This window comes from Pteropus alecto, unplaced genomic scaffold (genome assembly GCF_000325575.1).
Source record: "Pteropus alecto unplaced genomic scaffold, ASM32557v1 scaffold427, whole genome shotgun sequence".
Lineage (NCBI taxonomy): Eukaryota > Metazoa > Chordata > Mammalia > Chiroptera > Pteropodidae > Pteropus > Pteropus alecto.
In genome coordinates, this window is record NW_006440618.1 from 348239 (window position 1) to 366356 (window position 18118).

At 37.4% G+C, this 18118-nt stretch overlaps 1 protein-coding gene and 1 pseudogene across 2 annotated transcripts in view; both read left to right on the forward strand.

Moving 5' to 3' along the window:
• The first annotated feature begins 46 nt into the window (after positions 1 to 46).
• SPIN1 (spindlin 1) overlaps positions 47 to 18118 on the forward strand; it is a 53818-nt gene continuing 35746 nt past the window's right edge. The window contains exons 1-2 of one of the 2 annotated variants that reach the window (XM_006917265.3): positions 47 to 364; positions 15434 to 15508. The gene's annotated coding sequence lies outside the window, so the exon portion shown is untranslated. The remainder of the gene's footprint in view (positions 365 to 15433; positions 15509 to 18118) is intronic. The other variant, XM_006917264.3, reaches the window with a different exon arrangement.
• Positions 16508 to 16624, forward strand: LOC112484188 (annotated as a pseudogene).

An 18118-nucleotide genomic window follows, 5' to 3' on the forward strand; every position in this document is an offset into this window, starting at 1 on the left:
GCGAGGCGGTGTGGGACCCCTTGCGAGGGGAGGGGCAGGGTTGGGACCTCGGGGAGAGAAGGAGGCTCTCCGGGTGGGAATGCGCGGCCCAGCTCTGCCTCTGGTTCTGGCGGTGGGCTTCGCAAAGAAGGCGGCATTTCGGGGCTCCCCGTTACGCCCACTGCCCCATTTTCTTCGCGGTACCCTTCTCCCTAGGCGCCTTGCGCGATACCGGCGGGTGGCAGGGTCTGCGCACTCACACACACACTCACACTTTTTTCCTCACGATGACCTTGAACGTATTCCGCAGCGTTTGTGGAGATGAATCGCACAACGTGGAAACTGCGCAGTGCCTTGGGTTCGGTTCGACCCACCTCTCTACTGGGTATGCAACCCCCCACTTTATCAGACTGGATAATAGTGACGGGTCTCCGCAGTAATTCCCACGGAATAGTCATTCCAAACCTGTTTACGCAGTTTTATATTTATTTGTTTTGTTTGATTTGTGGGTTGGAATTTTGGGTTTTGGAGAGGGTTTTTCCTGCACATTGAAGTGGTAAATGTGGATTGTTTGGCTATTTCAGCTGTACATCAAAAGGCAACAAAAGACATATTTAAGTGTTTTATGCTGTGTAACGTGACTTCTGCGGAAGACGATGTACCTACCAGAATGCGAATACCTTTATAACTTTATTTTGTTGGAATTTTCTGGAAGCACCTCTTCGCTTGGAAAGGATTGGTAGAGAAAAACAGTAATTGCTTTCTACGTAGCCTTTGTTAGAAAGTGAAAAACCCTACTTGCGGGGCGGGGGGAGTATATACTGAGTTTGTGAACACTCTTAGAGGTTGTGAACTTTCAGAGGTGAAATTTCACATGGATTTCAAGTGATGGGGCTTTTCCCAACTCCCCTCCCCCATGCTTAGTTAATGGGCAAACACCAAAAAATTGTAGCTAATTTAGAGAATGTTTATTATCAGACTTTATTATATGTAGAGGTTGTACAGTATGTTTGTCAAAATTATCAGTAGTAATCAGTTTCTGGTGAGAAGTAAAATTTATTTTTAATCTTTTGAGTAGTGAAATGATTACTGTTAAAATGCTGTGAAATGGATAAGGAAAAAGGGCCTTCAGTCATTTCTTTATGTTTAACTTACTATTTTTTTTTTTTAGACTTGATGGTCACGGGAGTTTCACTAGTACTGTTCCTGATGGTACCTTTAATTACCAATTCAGAATACAGTAACAATATTTACTTAGTTTTGGAATATCCAGAAGCAGTGTTGCTTGAGGTGGTGGTCTTTGTGACACTACACATGGTTCTCAATTTAGGATTTTCGACTTTATGATGATGTGAAAGCAATATGCATTCAGTAGAAACCAGACTTCAAATTTTGGATTTTGATCTTTTCCTAGGCTAGTGATATGCAGTACAGTACTCTGGTGAAGCTGGGCAGTGAGCCACAGCTCCCAGTCAGGCTCCTGATCACAATCAATATTCTACAGTGTACTGTGTTTCCATTGTTTTTTGGATATTGTGTTTTTGGGTCTCATGTCTACAAAACACTCATCTGTGTGTCCTGTTTCTGGTGTGAAGAGGAAGGTTATTACTTGTGAGGTAATAACTCAAGATAATTGCCTAACTGTAGGATAGTGTAGTGTAAGTGTTCTGAGCACGTTTAAGTTAGGCTTGGCAAAGCTATGATGTCTAGTAGGTTAAGTGTATTAAGTGCGTTTTCGATTTACAATATTTTTAACTAATGATGATTTATTGGGATTTAACACCATTGTAAGTCCAGGAACATCTGTAGTTTTAAGAGATGCTACAGGAAAAATACAGGGTTCTTTGGACACCTAAGTTCGGGAAACAGTGCTGTGTCCTTTCCTATATAACAATTTATATTATCGCATTAAGGGCTGTGAGAAACAGTGCAGTAGTGTTTTCCATACTTGGCCCCAGATCCCTTTTTGTTTTGTTTTTGGTGTAACAAAAACAAACCCATGGAATGTAATGTCATGGGTGTTCTTACAGTGTATCTTAGATAATGGTACCTTTCCTTTAATTGTGAACTGTGAGATTGCTGTGGTTTGTATGTGCCTATGCACTTTATGGGAAGTAGTACCTCAAATTTGGCTGTTGTTGTATTGATGAGCTATCATGACAGTTATTAATTTGAAGTCTTAACTGGAAGAAATTAGCGTTTTCACTTCCCCACGACTTACCTGATTGCACAGTTAGAACTTCACTGGCTGCATTCCTTAATTGTTAGCATTTTTTCTTCTGGTATGTTAGAAATACATGAAAAGGATACTATTGTTTCTAAAGAGTTACTCATGTGGGTTATTTAGATATTAAAAATAATACTGTTGGGTATTTCTTTTGACTTAGCTGTTAGCAGGATCTTGATTTGCTGAGAAAGCAGTTAATATATCCACGTAAATACTTTTTATGTTTATTAGACACTTAAGTGTTTTCTTTCTTTTTTTCTTGAATAAAAAGAAATTGAGAGAGGGGAATTAATTATTTTGTCCAAATATTTTGTTCAGTTTGGAAGATGTTATGGTATTGTGAAAAGGAGATGAGCTCTGGAGTTGGACTTGGAGATAGTATGGCCTTTCAGCTCAGAAGAGGTGGGTTGAAATGCAGGCCCACTGATCCAAAGCCACATAGCTGATTCATCACATAGCCCGTTTAAACTTTCGATTTGTCAGCTGTAAACTGGGATGAAACCTATCGTATAAGGCTGTTATGAAAATTAAATTAAATGGACTGTAGGGATCCCAGTACAGTTCCTGAAAGAGCAGGTGGTGCTAAACATGTTGATTTCCTTCTCCTTTCTGCTTTTGATCTTTGCTGTAATGATTAACATTTTTCATGTTGAAGGAAACAGGTTGCTTAGTTTTGCCCCAGTATTTAATTTAAAATTTATATAATCTTTATTGGGTTCTTACTTTATGGTCCTAAAATTGCTCTAAGTCCTTTCTGGAACAAGTCGTGTATGAGCATAATACATAAAGATGTGCCCTTAGAGTCCTTACAGTCTGGTAAGGAAGACACGAATATATATGATGAGGAAATTCTATGTTGAGGGTATCTGGGAAGAAAAGGCGAAGCTCCTTGCAGAATATATATAGAGTAGGAGAGGTTGGAAGTCTAGATGGAGGGACAGCAGGAGCAGAGGCATGAAGAGAGTGTTTGAGACCATCCTGGATTTGAATCTCACCCAAGAGATTGCCCTTCTTGTCTTTTACTTCTGTGTATGTTTATTTGTAGAATGAGATGAGGACACTTACCTTAACAGGTCTATGTTTCAGTACAGTGGCTCCTGGGTGTAGTAAGTGTCCTGTGGGTATTGATCATGAGGATGTTCACCATGGCTGATACCACCTGTAGTTTTGGCATGGCCAGTTTAGTTTGTATACGGATGAATTTGGTGTAGATTTTAAATCTGCATATCACATTAAGGGAATTGGTGTTCATCTTGTAGGCGGGGAAGCCATTGACTGGTGGTAAACAGCAGAGGTGGTTTGAAGGAATCTGCCAGTGTAGGGTCTCTATAGTCTCCAGAGTCGATTGGCGGGTGGAGAAGGAGAAGGAAGTCATTTGAGGCAGGAGGAATCAGTCTGAAGTCACTAAAATGTTAAATGTGTTGACTTGTAGGGATAGTGGTGGAGGGAGGAAGGATCCATTCAACATGGGTATTATTTTATCCAAATGTTGAGAGAGCAAATGGAAAGACTGGTAATGCAGTTTCATACAATTTTAGACGTTTTCAGATTGTAGTAATGTCTTTAAAAGGCAAAACAACTTTTAAAACTTAACGATTGTTCAGTTTGCTTATAGTTATATCCTTATAACAGATTTAACTTTTTTATCTGTCTGCAGATGATCTATATATAAATGATCTATACATTGTATACATGTGTATACAAACAATATATCTGTCAGTGTATTAACTTAATATATCTGAATTAATATTCCTAGCTTGAGTTTTGGTTCCTGATACAAGTGTTAAGAATGTCCTTTTTATTGGGTAAGGGGTTGCTGTGTTGTTTTTTTCCTATTTTGTTTTCTCTCTTGAACCTCACTGTGGCTCACGGATTTTTGTGTATTCAGTGTGTTTTAATCAAGTAGTCATCATTTTTTTTCTTCACCTTGTCTTAACTTGGGTGTGGTGTTGACCTTTCAAGCTAGTTCTGTTCCCCATTAATCCTTGAACTGTTTTTTTGCTCCTGACACAAGATGTCTGAGACACATTTTGTGTGTTTCCTGCCCAGTACCTATAAGCTGATTCTTCTAGCCCCTTTTGTCTGGGAGTGGAATTTAGGTACCAAAATCTGATGCTCTGTGTCTTGATTGCTACTGTGATGCCCCTGCTTTTACTGGACAGACTTGGGAAATATATAAATTTTGATTTTTGAGTTATTTCTAATTCATACCATTGAAAATTTGCATTCTTAGCAACATTAATCACTTTCTTTTATCCTACAATATAAATATAGTAGTTTGAAAACACTAATAGTAAAGAACAGATTTATATTTCATTAGTTTGTTTTGTTCTTAAAATGTTGACATTCTGAATTATAAAGCCATTTGAAAATGTTTTTCCTCTGATTATGTTACCAATTTGACTATTAATTTGGTTTATTTGCATGAAATTTTTAACTTGTAAGGATTGCTTTAATTTAAAGTATTTTTTCAGTATGTAAAACATTTATGTCGTTCAGAAAGTTAAAGCTGATTTACAAAGGTGTGTTTACAGCCCCCCTTCCATTCTTATACCTGTTCCCCTACTGCCCCATTTTTATTAGGTTCCGATTTTATCTTCTAGTGTTTCATTTTTGCAAATGCAAGCTCAAACATGTATTTTTATTTCTCTTTCTTAAAATGTAGAACTGCATATACATTGTTTTGTTTCTTTTTTACTTACTGTATTCTAGAGATCACTTCATGTAAGTTCTTTTTCAATCTTTTGTGCTTGCAGTTCATCTCCTAATGGTGAATGCTTGGGTTGTCTATATTCTGTTCTTATATATTTTGCTGCAGTGAATAATCTTCTGGATATGTTGTTTTGTTTTTGTGCAGAAATAGCTTTAAGATAGTGAGATTTTGGAATAAAATGGGTAAATATGATTATAATTCTGTTAGTGTCAAAAATTACCATTTTCATTTTTAAGTTTGAAGTTCACAGGGCAGGCATTTGAGAAAGGATGTTGGATGTGCATTGGGGAAGAACATCAACCGGCTGGAGGCCACAGCAGGATGGATTGAAAACTGTGTCAGTTCTGGTGTCTGCGATCTTGGTCATGTGGGTGACCTGCAAGAGCTGGGCCTTTGTTTTGGAGCTAATCACACACACTTGGCCCAGGAGGCAGAGGAGCTTAGGGAGCCTGCGAGGAGGTACGGTTGTTGCTGTAGCTGGTGCAGGCCCAACCATGCCTCGCATCAGTGAGGTACATGGGAAGATCAATAGGTGCAGGTTACAGAGATGCCCCTTTGCTTGTGCCTCCGCCTGCTGCACAAGAATCTCCTGTGGCCTGCCCAAACCAGAAACAAATGGGAAAGGAAATTCTGTGGTTCAGCCTAGCCAAGTTAAAACATTACAAAGAGAAATTATGAGCTCAGGGTTTTAAATTTCCAACTCAAGTTCTACATAAGGGAGTTTTTGTATCTCCCCTAAAAATACAAATTGAATTCCCAATTCATAAGTGAGAGCATTGATTGGTAAGGAATGAGATCCTGAAAATTGGATTACGGACATATGGTCAGATTCTGATTGAGATGAAAACCTTGAATCCTTAAATTCCGATGGGCTTTTTACCTTTGCCAATAGAAGCAGCCTTTCCATTTTGTGCCTGAGGTACTTAATTTCCATTTGCCTGAAAAATCCGTACTTGGCTTCTCCTAGGATAGTCCCTACAGACCCCAAAGGGTGAGATGCAAAATGTGATGCATTGGGAGGTGCATTACCCTCCAAAAGGTTGTGTGGTTTGTCATTATATATCTAGGGAATGGGTCTTAAGGGTGGGATAATGGCAGAAGGAACATAAAGTTGGATTAGGCTGAATTTATTCATACGGGCCCATAAGCAAAGATTCTAAATTCAATATTGTAGCTTGAGGGGTTAGAAAGGTCTCTGGTTGATTGCTTGAAACAACCCAAAAGGTAGCCTGTGTTAAATGAACACCAAGGATAGAACTGCCTTTGTGTATCATAGAGGAAGCATTCAAAAACTTACGGAGACTGTATTTGTCATGGAGGACCTGCTCACCTACCCTGAGAGAATTCAGAGCTCATGCCTTAACCCACAGCCATAAGACGTTGGTGAAGAATCCAATAATCTTGAGAGTGCTGGTGACTATTCTTTGTAGGTCAAAAATCACAGTGGGACTTGCTGGTACCGAACTGGTGTTCATAAATGCAGCGGGGATACTTGGATTCTATGGTGGCAGGTCTGTCGAATGGTCTTTTTAATTTAGAATTAATCTCTGGTTTACAACTATTGGTAATTTTTTGGTTTAATCCGGTATTGTTTGATCCTATAAAGTTTTCCCTTTAATCCACTCAGTAAAAGATAAAAGCAGTCACATGTACTTTTCATTTTAATTACTTTTACAGTTTTTGAAATATTAGTCCATAAAGTACAGTTCATCTAAAATACATGGTCATGAAATAATTCATGTTATTGGTGGGACTATAACTTGGTAGAACATTTTTGGAAGGTGATTTCACTATACTTAATTTAAAATGCACATACCTTGGCCTAGTTCACTGCTAGGAATTGTAAAGATGCATTTGCACAGGTATACAAATCTCTATGTGTAAGTATTGGGGTTAACAGGATAAAATAATTGATTTTTATAAGCATTAAATACATGGTACTGCATGAAAACATAAATTTAATAAAGGAAGCAAGTCATAGAACTATATTTTCCTATGTATGTGTATATTATGCTTTAAGTATTTACACAATAGTATATTTTTAAATTCACAGAAGTCTTGCCAGTGGTTACCTGTGGGGGATGAGACTGGTGGAGGAAGGGGGCTCTGTGTAAGAAAGTAACAATTTAGCTCCAAATAGCTTCTTAATCTGAGTTAATAGCAAATTCACATTTGGTTTGAGGACTGTTGACTTCTCAGTCTTGTATTTTAATTTTTTTTTAAATTATGAAATATACTGAAAATACAGAAGTTGTTATAGATCAGTGGTTTGTGACACACCAACTGTGGAACTATCATTCATTTCATCATCATTTCATTCATGTGGTCACATATAGTTGTAGTTTGTCTATTCATGTATGATTTATTCATGTATTATTGACTATTCATTCTCTTGTTAAGTATTAGGTTGTTCCCAGTTGTTTTCTGACCATTAGTTCAGGTCACCCAAGAACAAGAAGATGGAAAGTTAGGATTTGATTGACATGTATTCTGGAATATAAGAATGAGGGAGCCATCAACCCCCTGCAGGTCTGATGTACTTGGAAGAGGAAGGGATGGCAAGAATGTTTGGTGGGAAATGTCTTATGATTACAGTGCAGTTTTGAGAAAGTTTAAGCAAGGCCAGCAAGTAGTGCTCCAGCCAAAGTTGAGTCAGAGGCATCCCTTTTCTTGCAGGAGTGGGCCTACTTTATCATCGTGCCTACTAGAAACAGCCTGTGTATGGGAAGCATGGGGCTGAGGGGAGGACAGTGATGGATTCAGTGGAGCAGTTGAGTCATTCATTTAAGATCCCCACGGTAGGTGGTCCAGGGGCTCACTTCATTTCCATGTTTACACCTGGTGTGAGCCTCGTGTGAGTGGACTTGCTGTGAACGTTCAGGCATTTTTTTCAGCATGCTTTTCTGTTGAGTAGAGTTAGGAATTGAATTGGGTCACATATTATGCTTGTGTTTAGTACTCATAGAGAGTGCCAGACTTTTCCAAAGTAGACATACCAATTTTTATTCCTTCTACAGCAAATACATTCTTGTGGCTCCACATCCTCACCAATATTTGTCATTGTTGGTCTTTTTAGTTTTAGTCATTCTACTTCTTGCCTCCTAAGTTAGGTATTGCCATGTGATTTGTCTTAGCCAGTGACTTAGGAGCAGAGGAGACTTGTCACACAAACTTCTACGAACAATGGTGAGATTAAGCAACCGAGATTTCTGGGGTTGTTTGTAACCATAGCATATTTATTAACCTATCTTGACAGATAACCCTTTTTTTAATAGACTTTATTGTTACCAGCAGTTAGTTTTAGGTTCACAGCAAAATTGAGCAGAAAGTACGAGTTCCTCTGTACTCTTACCCACACATACAGAGCTTCCCCATTATCAATGTCCTGTACTAGATTATATACATTTGGTGCAAGCAGTGACACATATTATCATCCAAAGCCCCTGGTTTACATTGGGGTTCACTTTTGGTGTATATTCAATGGGTACAATAAATAATTACAAATAAATAATGTACTCCAAATTATAGTATCATACAGAATAGTTTCACTGAACTAAAAGTCCTCTGTTCTCTGCATTTGGTTTTTACTGATTTCTAAATTCCATTGTAGTCAGAACGCTGTATAATTAAAAGCTTATGAAATTTTTTGAAGCTTTATGGCCCAAGAGGTGATTGATTTTTGTAAATGTCCTGTGTGTGCTTGGAAAGAATGTGGTTCTGTATTTGTTGGTTGCAGTTTTTATATTTGTTCACCTTGGTTAACCATGTTAAATTGTACATCCTTAATCTTTTTCCCTTTCAGTCTGCTGGTTGTATTGGTTACCAAGAGAAATGTATTAATAGTGAGTAATACTCTGATTTTACATTTGTTTCACCTTAGTTCTAGTGATTTTTGCTTTATGTATTTTGAGGTTGTGTTATTAGGTACATATGTGTTTAGAATTGTATATCTTTGTCATCAATTCAGTCTTTTAAAATCATATTTCTTAAGGCAAAAGTGTTTTTAGACAGAGTTTTCTTAGCTTAATAGCAATGTAGCTAGACTATCTTCATTTGTTGGTATGTGCAATATATATATTTTTATACCCTTTATTATCAGTCTTTCTGTGTGCTTATGTTCTGAATAATTCTATTTTCAACAATATATAGTTGGAATTTTTAAACTGTAGTCTGACAGTATTAAAATTGGAACATTTGGTCTGTTGACATTTAGCAAAATAAGGGACATAAGTTGGATTAAATCTGTTACTTTAGTAAGTGATTTCTGTTTATCATACCTATTTTATGTGCCTTTTCCTCTCCTTTTTTGCCTTTCTTGTGTTTAATTTTTATTATTTTTTTCCCCTCCTAACTTGAAAGTTACTTAAAATATGCATCTTTGACTTATGAATACCTAATATTTGGTTATTTCCCTGTCTTCCTGGGCACTTAAACTTCATTTATCTCATTTTCACTTATATACTACTTTAGTGCTGTTATAATTCTGTGTATATTTTATCTTGATACAATATTAATTTGTGCAGCCAATAGCTTTTTAGATTTACCCACTTCATTGCTCTTCATTCCTTGCCATAATTCCAACCCTCCATCTTTGAACATTTTCCTTCTGCCTGAAGAACATTTCGTTTCCTACCTGTTGAGCGACTGCTAATAGTGAATTCTCTGAGTGTGTGTTAGTTTAAATATGTCTCAAATTGATCTTGCTTTTTGAAGGATTTTTTTGATGTTTATAGAATCCTAACTTGTCAGTTTTCTTTTAAGAAGTTGAGAGAAGTTATTGAATTACATCTTCAGCTTCCATTATTTCTGTAGGAAGTAAACTTTTAGTCAGTTTAATATTTGCTCCCATGAGTGGAATCTTTTTTACTTAAGGCTTTTATGATTTTTTTTTTTTTTTTGTCTTTGGTTTTCAACAGTTTTACTATGATACGTCTAGGTATATCTTTATATTTTGTGTTTATAGGTCCAACCGAATCTGTGGTAATGTCTTTCATTCTTTTTAAGAAGTTGATAGACATTATTTTTTTAACATATTTTTGCTGCTGTCTACTCCCACTCCCTCTTGAGAGTCCATTTAAATGTATGTTAGACCTTCCCAGTCTCTTACCCTCTCCATGCTTCATTCTGGATACTTTTCTTCTCATCTCTTTGTTTGCTAATTTTTAACTGGATTACTCTACTGTTAATCTCATCTCTTGAGTTTATTATGTATTTTTTACTTCTGGGGAATCAGATTCTTTAATAGTTTTCTACCAGAGTTTTATATTTTATGTCTTCTCTCTTTGACCATAATACTTAGAACTATTTTATTTTTCATTTAATAATTTTATTTATTTCTGTATCTTTTTTCCCCAGCTTTAAATTATGATTTCACAACTTTAAAAGCAGGCAGTCCTATGGGTCTGCCTTTGTTTTTTTATTTGTTGTTTTTGCTAGTTTTTATTTTGTTTTCCTCGTGGGTTAGATTGCATGTGTGCACATGCAGTAGGTTACATTTTTTAAATTATTTGAAATAATTGGGGTTTAGGATGATATCCCTAGAGAGGATTTATGCTAGCTAGCTTCAGCCAGGCATCTGAGGGATTGGACAGTCTATGATCATCTCAATTCCGTTTTAGGATACAGATGAGTTGTAGCTGGGCCGCAGTTCTTAGCTTGGCTAGAATTCCTCCAGCCTCGTAAGAGCAATTTAGGATTCCACCTCATGTGACGTGGGTTCACCAGCCCTCTCCTTCCTTTGGAGGGTCTTGGGTTCTGGTCTTTGGCCTCTCACCTTGCAAAGCTGTGAATCTTTCAGTTGTCCCTTAACACTTGGAAGTTGCTCTCGGGTAAAAGTGGTTCCAACTGTAGAGTTTACTTCCCTAGATTATGCCTTTGTCAGCACTACTATTTTCAAGTTCTTTGATGCCTTCAAGCATAGTTTTAGTGTAAGTGTCAGTGTCAAGTTTTTGTTGTTGGAAGTGTTCTTTGATACAACCACAGCGATGTCTTCCTGGCTTCTGATCTTACAAGGTGTATTACTAGGCTCCTTTTTTATTTCCTGCCTCTGACTTGGAATTAGCCATTCCAGTAAGAAACCCTGGTTCCTCATAGTTTCTGCTGGGAGTTTTCTTTTAGATTTCATTTGACTTTTTAGCTTTCAGGAGAGTGGTCTGAATTATAAGTGCATCTATTCCAGTTGTTTGTTCTTTACATTGATGCCTGCAAGTGGCATTTCAAGACTCAGCAGGGATTCATAGTTGCTTGTTACTAGTGGGTTTAGGTGGGGATTGTGCCATGGATCTTTTGGAAGTCTGGTGAAACCGTGGATGCTTTCTCGGTGTTTGTAAATAAAATAAATAAAACACGAGATCACAAAAGAAATCAATTATATTTAGGTAGCTGTAAAAATATGAAAATAATTTTAATGTAGTAACATGACTTTATTAATGTTAAGTGACAAGGCTATTGTTAACATGCAGGTAAAAATATGTATTAAGATAATAAAATGACAGTGTTTGATGTTTATTGAAAATATATTGAGGTAGACTCTGATTTATCTCTTCACATATTGATCAATAAATAATTGATGATAGGGAATACTAGAGAGTATTGTAGATCTGTGTTATTGCAGTGCAGTCCTGACACACTAGCGACTCAGAGTGAGATCAGACTTCACAGGCTGAGGCACTGTCTGCCAACACAACTGCCCTCACTGCAGACACCAGCTACAAGCTTGGGGGTTCCCAAGCAACTCACATTTCTGACAAACTGGCTACAAATTTGGGGTTCCTATAACCCTCAGGTTCAACAATTTATTAGAACTCACAGAACTCCAGAAAGTGCTATACTTATGAATTGCAGTTTTATTATAGCAGAAAAGGATCCAAATCAGGACCAGCCAAAAGAAGAAACATGTAGGGCAAGGTCTGGGAGGGCCAGAGAGCAGCTTCTGGTTCTCTCCCGGGAGTTGGGACCGTCTCCTCCCACGAGTTGGGACCGTCTCCTCCCACATGTAGATGTGTAACTGCGTGTGGAATCGGAGCGTTGTTGACCAGGGATGCTCAACTCCAGCTCGAATATCCAGAGTTTTTTTTTGAGGTTACATTATGTAAGCATGATTCATTGGCCATGAAGTTGAACTCAATCTCTAGTTTCCCTCCCTGGAGTTCAAAGCCCTAATCCTGTATCCTGTGGTTAGTCTTTCTGGTGTGGCCAGCCTCCATCCAGAGTCATCTTGTTAGCATATACTAGGGATCCCCATCATGATTCAGAAGGACACCTGTTACTGATGAAATCCCAAGGATTTAAGGGTGCTTCCCAGGAGTTGGAACAAGGGCCAGCCAAATGTTTTGTTTTACAATAGTCATTAGTTCTGTTTTCAGTTTGTTTACTAATGATTTGATGGCTGGTCCACTCTGGCAATGTCTGCTCTGTTATGGGCCTGGTAACTCAGAAGTAGTTGATGAGCTTAAAAGCTATTTTGAGAACTGCAAAAAAAAAAAAAAAATGCATTGGGATGTAAAAGATCTGTGATTTCTATTGTTGAGAAAGTAAGAGGTACTAGTAATAATATTGTGGTTTGTTGTGTCGACAAAAGAATGTCCAAACCTATAGAAAACATTTTTAAGTGTTTAGTCAAGCCAAGTCTGAGGACATGCCGGGAAGCGAGATCTTACTGGTTGAGAAAATACTTAATAGAATGGCAGTTTTGCAGCTCATTTCATACATCAAAATCAAAGGAGAGGACATAAGGAAGGTTACATGAAATCCAATGGCGGTAGATTAAAAAGGCAGGAGAAAGAAAGGCGGAGAGGTCTCTAGGATTGGATAAAACAAAATGGAGACACCTATACTTTTATATTGGTGGGTGCAGGATAGTTAACATTTAACTTTTATAGTAAATAGAGATGGCATGTGAGCAACAAGATAACAAGGAGTCTCAGGTGGTCTCAAGTCTTAGGTGGTCTCATGAGTTGGTGCTGAAGGTTGTGCTGAGGGGTCTGGAAAAGAAAATTACTCTGCTATTTTATTTATTTTTATTTATTATTTTCTTTCTCTGCCATTTTAAAGGTATTTTATCCTAGATGCATAGGAAACAACAAACAGGCTTGCCTAAGGTAAAGATTGACCATTTACTAAGGAAGCTATAGGCCTGGGGCGTGACTAAATGACCTGCTCAGGTAGGAACTTATGATCAGAATATCCTATGTGGGCACTTTCTGTCACTGAGTTTATCTGGCCTGCCAGGTAGTCCCCTAAGTTTGTTAGGTTTTTTATATAGCTCCCTTTTCGTTCACAGTTGCATGTATTTACTTACGATGGAAAGAAGTGCTGTATTTCTGATGAAGTTTAGGAAAATGAAGGTAGAATTTTTCCCCCTCCAAATTCATAGTACCTATGAATTTTGCTCATGTTTAAGAGCTCCTGTATTACACTTGATGTTTAGATGTTTAGTGATTTAGGCTGTTTAATAATTTTTTTTTATGTTTATATGAGAGAGTTGTGCTCTGAAAGCCTTCATATATTCACTTGGTAGGCATTAAAGCTAAACACTGGGTAATTAAAAATGTTTTATTTAGATTGAGTCCTTTATTTTAATCTTGAGGTTTTAGCCAAAGGGACAGCCTACACTGGAGGCCTCTAGGATGTTGTCTTCAGGTGCCCTCCATTGAAGCATTTGTGCTCGGACTTTCTAGTAAATTCTTTTAGATACTTTGGAAGATTGAGTTGTATTCCAGTGCTTTTTCTTTACAGATTTACAAAATCTAAAACCACTGAAATAAGCATTTGAACATCTGCATGTTCACCACCTAGATCAGGAATTACAAATATTTTGCCATCTTTTCTTGATCTGTTTTTAAAAATCATAACTTTGAAGATAGGTTGCAGACTTTTGAGCACTTACTGTAAACCCATGTTGTTGCCACTAGTTTTAAAGGTGGCTAAATGTGGCTACTCTCCTCCTGCTGTTTTCCCAAAAACTTTTAAAGCGAAATTTTCTATACGTAGAAAAGTTGAAACTATAGCTGTTGTACCCATATACCTACCATTGACATTCATTTGCTAACATTTTGCTGTACTAACATTTTTTGTTAAGCTCTTTGAAAGATGCAGTAATTTGCGTTAAAATACGGATATTTTTCTTTTAACTAATGTCACAATTAATACAGTTATTTCTTATTTAATATTTAGGTACTATTCAGATTTTATCTAAATGTCCTTTTTCACATAGCTATTTGTGATAAGACATTCCTCTCACCATGTTGAACCCTCTGTGACGACAACTTTAATACAACTTCTTGGCAGCCCAGCTTCAACTTACATTTGCTCTGTTTAACCATTAGTGTTCTTGTGTACTTTTCCATTGGTGATCCAGGTGTCAAGACCTCTGGGATTTTAGCATTTTTGCCTTAATGGTTTTAGAAAGTTGTTTTCTTTCTATAAATAGACTATTAGGCGATAGTCCCTGGCAGCAAATATTTTGATATGTAATTTCTATTTTGTTTACTGCTACTTTTATATCTGAAATGTCGAAACACCATTTCTTAACCTTTTCGGGGGTAGAATGAAGTGGCATTGATTTTGTGGTACTCCCTTTATGGGAGCAATCTGTGTGTTTATTTTTAAAACTGGAAATTTATCTCAGCAATGCTACTTTCAGTCTTTGTGACTGTACATGAGCTATTTTAACTTCTGTGCAGCGGTTTTTAAATTTCCAAAATAGAACAGTTAGAGTATGTGTCCCCTGGTGGTTGTGAGGAGCCTGTGAGTTGATGCATGTATCACAGTGTGTGATATGCAGTGTGTGCTTTGGGACATTTGTGTGAAATAGTTTGTGAGACTCTGTGATCCTCTTTCAGATCATTACAGAAAGAGCATTGAGTTTTGAAACTAAATTCATGACTGTTGGGGAAATTTGGGGGATGGGGGCGAGAAACCAAAGAAAGACGCTGACAATTCCAGCATTTCATCAAGAATTTATTAAGGGAACTTACATAGGAGGCGTGTCTTGGGACCCAGACAAGACAGCATGGATATCCTTGCTGCATGGCAGTTGCTAAAGAATTATATAGGACAGGACAGGATGGGTAGGGGCACTGGTGTATAACCCACCCAAGATAAGGGGAAAATGCCTTACGAGCTTGCCCAATGCAGGGCAGTGGCCTGTTTCAGGAACCAGCATACCATGTATCATAGTTGAGGGATTTACCAGACAGTCTCTGAGGGGATTTACAAGAAATGATCTCTGTTCTGCCCTGGATCTAGCTTGAGGGTCCAGCAGCAGTCATGTCATGGAACAGTCTCTCTTCCACAGTGATGTATTTTAAAGATGATTTAGCAAAATTGCAAGGCTGGATAGTTAGCTATATTTAATAAAGAAGGACTTAGCAAAGGGAAATTAGGATCCCCCCCTCTTTATTATGAAGAATTTCAAGTTATAATAAAAGAAAAACAGTATGCTCTTCATCTAGATTCAAAAATTAATATTTTGCGATTTTCACTTTATTCTTTGTGTATCATTTTCTTTCTAGGAACCATTTGAAATTCACTGCAGACGTTATGACAGTCTACCTCTAGAAATTTCAGCATACATTTCCTAAGAATAAGTATGTTCTCATGCATAATCACAATGTAATTATTGTGCTTTTAAAGATTAATTATAACTCCATAATTTCATATACTGTTTAACCCCTATTTAAATTTCCCGTTTGTCTTAAATATCATCTGTAGCCTTTTTTCTTCCAAACCACCCATTGCGTTTTAATTGGTTGTCTCCATTTAGTTACTTTTAATCTAGAGCAGTTATGTCTACCTTTTTTCTAATGATACTTTTTGAAGAGTATTATGGCCCATTGATTTTGTAGAAAATTCTCACTTGCTCCAGTGTCACCTGTATTTCCTATAAATTGGAAAATAGGTTTAGAGAGCCTAGCAGATGTAGAAAGAGCATTTTGGACAAGAACATGTTGAAAGTGATGTGTACTTAGTGCCACATCACATCATGAAGCCTGTAAAGTGTGGTTGTTCACTATTGGTGCTGAATTGTTAGGTCCCTCTTTCATAAGGCAGCATTTATAATTAGGTAATCTGTGGGTGGTCTTGTGGTGCTGTGCAGTATTGTTCTCCATCAGCCTAATGGTTTTGACAACTATTGAGTCTCTTTGAATCCAAGATTCTCTTTTTTTTATGGCCTTGAAATTAAGCTTATTGACAACATTTTCTGTAACATCTGAAAAAAGTTTTATAATTTCTATTCTCCTAGAAATGAGATTTTGCTATCAGCTTTTAAGTTAAATTTTTTTTTTTACCCTTCAGTTTGTCTTATTACTAAATTAACCACTTTAGTAGAACAACTTAAGGTAAAAATTATATGTTTTTTAAAAAAATGAACAATTAAGTTTTATTCTTTCTAGTCAAAAGAGAGTAAGATTTGTTTTTAGGAAAGCTCCAATTCATCTCAATTTTCAAACATTATATAGCAACCATGGAAGCAAAACAAAGCCAAGGTTTCATTAGTTAGCACTCTTCAGTGTTTTCCTTTCATTCAGTCTCTGTACATTTTTTTCTCATCTTTTAGGAGTTGAGATAAGATTAGGCAGTTGGAAGTCTATAGCCATACTGCCCTGAACAAGCCCGATCCCATCTGATCTTAGAAGCTAAGCAGGGTTGGACCTGGTTAGTACTTGGATGGGAGACCACCTAGGAAGACCAGATGCTAGGCGTAAAAAATTTTTTTTTTAAAAAAAGGAATTGTAAGCTGACAAGGTCCTTGCAATCTGTGAGGTCAACCAAAGGTTGCCTCGCCTAAAAAATAAAAAAAATAAAAAAATTAAAAGATTAGGCAGTTGGAATATTAATTGCAATTTGGAAATGAGGAAGCACTTTCATTTGAAATTTTGCATTCTTACGTTGTTCAAAAAAGCCCCTTGTGTCCTTCCCCCACTACAACGCTTCCTTCAACTTATATCTTACACTTTATAAAAGTTCAACGTGAAAATTTTAATAAAGTGGTAAGCAATAGAAAGTATTACCAAAATAAGCTTAAATCTCCTAATGAGAAGGATGCACACACACTCTTTAAAACATTGGTAGGCTAAGTTTTTCTCGTAATGGAACCAATGCAATTTATTAAGGTAGGCTACATTGAAATCTGTATAGGTTAAAATAGTCCTCAATCTGTGAAGGAGCCTAGTGAAGGGAAGCAGAGAAAAGGAGCAGAGTCATGGGATATTTTTAAAGTTGGGATATACTACATTATTTATTGTATGTCAGTGGTGAATTTGGTGGTAGGAAGGTGAGTACTCTTTTTTTTGCCTCTATTTTCCTAGCAGATAACAAATGTATTTGCTAAAATTGGGGTAGTGTTCATGAATGCTTATTTGAGACATGAGATTATAAATTTGCAGCTTAAGTTGTGGGCATAGGAGGCAGGGAGTTGGGTTAGCGTTTTGTCACAAAAGTGACAGGAAGAGAAGGGAGAAAATGGAAAAAAGCAAGGGAGTCACTGTAGTGGTTGTCCAGGGAAGACAATGGGACAATGACAGATTGATCATGATGGAGGTAATGGTTACATCAAAGAATTGTTGGAGTGAGGGCTTTATTGTTGGTGGAACTGTCAGAGGTGGTTTTGAGTGTGAGATGCTTGTAACAAAAATTCCAGAGGTATTGCAGTCATTGGTGATGAAAGGTTGAGGTTGTGACCGTAGAGATAGTTGACTGGAGGGGGTTGATAATTTGAAGTGAGGATGTTGAACTGAGGAAGCAGGTCGTTTGAAAGTATCTCATGTTGCCAAGAATGCGATGATCATGGTAAAAAAAAAAAGAGGTACAGCAGGCACCAAAGTCCTCTAAGTGTGTGCAGATGACAAGAGGATTAACAGAAAGATGATTGCAGCAAAAAAGGGCAGCTGCTGTTTCTAGTGCTGTCGCACATGCCTCCATGTGGGGGGCGTTCGGGTAGGAGAGATTGTGTAAGTATAGACAGTGGGGATTACACACAGCAGCATTGCAGAGAGCTGCTAGGCGGTGGGGACACTAGACTTTGCTAAAGGCAGACTGCCTTCCAGCAGGCAATGGAGAGGTTTGGGCATACAGGGAGGAGAGGTTAGGTAAGGATAGATTAGTGTGGGGGAGAGTTGAATGAGGGAAGGTGAGATGACTGGTGTTGAACAAGGTACAAGAATGTGAATCTTGCTTGGCTGTTGGTTGGACTCTTA